Genomic DNA, 3900 nt, shown 5'->3' with positions numbered 1-3900 from the left:
ATCGTGTCGGTGATGCCATCCAGCCATCTCATCCTCTGTCTCTCCTTCTCCTCCTGCCCCTAATCCCTCCCAGCATCAGAGTCTTTCCCAATAAGTCAGCTCTCCGCATCAGGTCACCAAAGTATTGGAGTTTCAGCTTCAACATCAGTCCCTCCAATGAACACCCAGAACTGATCTCCTTAAGGATGGACTGGTTGGATCTCTTGCAGTCCAAGACACTCTCAAGAGTCTTCGCCAATGGCACAGTTCAAAAGCATCAATTTTTAGGCACTCAGCTTTCTTCACAGTCCAACTCTCACATCTATACATGACCACTGGAAAAACCATAGCCTTGACTAGATGGATCTTTGTTGGCAAAGTAATGTCTCTGCTTTTTAATATGCTATCTAGGTTGGTCATAACTTTCCTGCTAAGGAGTATGCATCTTTTAATTTCGTGGCTGCAGTCACCATCTGCAGTGATTTTGGAGCCGAAAAAATTAAGTCTGACACTGTTTCCACTGTTTCTCTATCTATTTCCCTTGAAGTGATGCGACCAGATGCCATGATCTTCGTTTTCTTAATGTTGAGCTTTAAGCCAACTTTTTCACTCTCCTCTTTCACTTTCATCAAGAGGCTTTTTAGTTCCTCTTCACTCTGCCATAAGGGTGGTGTCATCTGCATATCTGAGGTTATTGATGTTTCTCCTGCAATCTTGATTCCAGCTTGTGCTTCCTCCAGCCCAGTGTTTCTCATGATATACTCTGCATATAAGTTAAACAAGCAGGGTGACAATATACAGCCTTGACGTACTCCTTTTCCTATTTGGAACCAGTCTGTTGTTCCATGTCCAGTTCTAACTGTTGCTTCCTGACCTGCATATAGGTTTCTCAAGAGGCAGGTCAGGTGTTCCCATCTCTTTCAGAATTTTCCACAGTTCGTTGTGATCCACACAGACAAAGGCTTTGGCATAGTCAATAAAGTAGAAATAGATGTTTTTCTGGAACTCTCTTGCTTTTTCAATGATGCAGTGGATGTTGGCAGTTTGGTCTCTGGTTCCTCTGCCTTTTCTGAAACCAGCTTGAATATCTGAAAGTTCATAGTTCACATATTGCTGAAGCCTGGCTTGGAGAATTTTGAGCATTACTTTACTAGCGTGTGAGATGAGTGCAATTGTGCAGTAGTTTGAGCATTCTTTGGCATTGCCTTTCTTTGGGATTGGAATGAAAACTGACCTTTTCCAGTCCTGTGGCAACTGCTGAGTTTTCCAAATTTGCTGACATATTGAGTACAACACTTTCGCAGCATCATCTTTCAGCACTTGAAATAGCTCAACTGGAATTCCATCGCCTCCACTAGCTTTGTTTGTAGTGATGCTTTCCGAGGCCCACTTGACTTCACATTCCAGGATGTCTGGCTCTAGGTGAGTGATCACACCATCATGATTATCTTGGTTGTGAAGATCTTTTCTGAATGGTTAGCACCCCACAAAATTCATATCTTGAAGTCCTAAACCCCAAACTAATCATATCATGTGACAGACCTTTGGGGATATTCTTAGAGTGTGGGGATGGAGACCTCACAAAAGAAAATAGTGCCCTTATAAAAGAGGTGGATATAAACTACTCCCTCTCCTGCCCTGTGATCATACAAGGAGAACTCTGCAGTGTGAGACCTGAAGCAGGCTCTCACCACAACTGGACCATACTGACATCCGGTTCTCGGATATCCAGACTCAAGAACTAACTTGCAGCAATACATTTCTGATCTTTGCAAATACTCCGTCTATGCTCTTTTGTTGAAGAAGCTTGAATACTAAGATATAACATGCCATATTTTATCCTAAGAATACCTCCAGGAGTCTGTAAAAATACCTGAAAAGAGAAATCAACTTCCTCAACCCTGTTTCCTAGACATTTCTTCTAGGCTGTAACATTTCTTGAGTTCAATCAATATTCATGTAACATCAATTCACAAGGATGGTAATGTTAGGAGAAACAATAATACCAACATCTGTTAATAGATATGATGTGATAACACAATAGTTTAAATATTCTTCATGGTTCTACCAGGGAGGATATGATGAACTACTGTGTGAGAGAATTTTTAAAGATCATTTGCAGAAATATTTTCTTCAAGTTTGCATTTTCAATATTTGAAAAGTGTGGAGTGGAAGACCCACTGTCCACTTTTAGTTCAGTGATTCTCAAGTACTTGCAAAGAGCTGCCTGGTCATTCTTTCGTTGTCTCCCTCAGGTAATAAGGAAACACTTTGTCTACACTTGTAGGTGTTTTCCTCATTGGCCTATGCCTTTGGGAGTCAACCTGAATGCTTCTTTCAAATAGTCTATGATGCTGTGAACTCTGAGTGACAGCTCTGTCATCTTCCCCAAGCTGAAACTGTGATATAAGAGTTTGTCAGAGTGTGTGCAACAAGAACATTGGATTTCCCCTTGCACACCCACCCAGAGCTTCATTAGGACAAATAGTGCAAAAATGAAAAAATGGTCTTGTGCACTGAACTTGTCTTCTCCTCTCTTAATCATCCAATAATTTTCCCAACTTCCTTGCCATGAGACTCCCATGAGATTAAGTCCAGGCCGTGTAATGTGAGAAGTGCTATTACCCCATCTACTCCTGGTCCTTGGAAGCATCCCATGTGATCCAGCAGACTTTTCTCTTTGCCTTCAAGGAGAATAGACTCAAGTGCTACAGGCAAATTTGGAGTCACAGGTTGATGATGGAAAAAAATCTCAAAACAATGGCACCAATGTTCTCAACTCACTCTTTGGAGGAGAGCAAGCTAGAAGATTCACCTGATCAAGGCCTGCGTTGTGTTCTTCGAAGAAGGAAAGAAAAGTGTCCAGTAGATCAAATTCCTTACACTTTGCTGTTTACACGTTAAAGAAGCTAAGCTTTAGGTTAACTGACAAATACCTTTAACAACATACTCTCTTAACTTTTCCATAAAAAAAAAATAAATTTCATATGTTGAAAATAACAAATACCCTTTAAAACACATAAAAAATCTTTTAAATTATGTTATAAAATTATTTATTTAAGAAAAGAGATTGCGATTCTCTGTCTAAATATTTTTGTAAAATTGTGATTTTCATTTCAGACATTTTTCAGCTTGTAAGCAAACAGATGGTCATTTTGGAGGCTTAAGCAAACAACAGTCTGATTGAATGAAAAGTTGTCACAAGTGTAATTTTCATTGTATCTGTCGAATTATTTTGAGGATTCTTACATGAGGGAAAGGCACTTTTCAATTTGCACTCTGACAACCTCCCAGGCACAGGGGCTGTATTCCTTTCCCTTCAGGTAGAGATGGATTCCTTGGAAATACTTCCGGACAGCAATTCCCAAATGGGGACAATCCAGAGCCACTTCTTCCAGCTGTTCCAGGCTCTCATTCAGGCTGGAGTAGTTTGTTGAGGAGGGCGCTGTTCCAAGCAGCACAGCTGCTCTCCGTGGTGAAGAGGCTGAGATCTGCTGGAGCATCCGTTGGTGATAACAGGTGCCTTGAGTCATCTGGATTGGGGTGATATTCTCTCTTCTCCAAGGAAACTTGAAGTGGTGTCTGTGCTCTAGGCATGACTGAGAGGGGATCGTTTTCATCTGTTTCAAATGTATGAAGAATTTGTTGTCAAGAGAACAAACAGAGATGGAGCAGAGCACCACTCCTGCCACTAGCAAATAGATCTTGGCTATAGTTTCCGCGATTCACTGAAAGGCCAACAGGCGGCGCGCGGACACCGCTAATCAATGAGCGAAAGGTTTCTTCCCCTGGTCCTGGCACAGTGCTCTTCTCTGGGCGTTCACAACAGGGCGGATGATGTCTTCTTATCGGTTTTATTAGTGAGTTTGCGAGTTCTGAGACCGTTTCAGTGGGTGTGGCAGCCGTTTCAGCAGGAAAGGC

General features: G+C 41.7%; 1 pseudogene; it reads right to left on the bottom strand.

Annotated features, from left to right (window-relative positions):
- Positions 1-3224: 3224 nt before the first annotated feature.
- On the bottom strand, positions 3225-3692 carry LOC139184510 (interferon omega-1-like; annotated as a pseudogene).
- Between the last annotated feature and the right edge of the window lie 208 nt (positions 3693-3900).

This window comes from Bos indicus, chromosome 8 (genome assembly GCF_029378745.1).
Source record: "Bos indicus isolate NIAB-ARS_2022 breed Sahiwal x Tharparkar chromosome 8, NIAB-ARS_B.indTharparkar_mat_pri_1.0, whole genome shotgun sequence".
Taxonomy (NCBI): domain Eukaryota; kingdom Metazoa; phylum Chordata; class Mammalia; order Artiodactyla; family Bovidae; genus Bos; species Bos indicus.
Note: the sequence above shows the minus strand (reverse complement) of the source record. Positions and strands in the feature narration are given on the sequence as shown.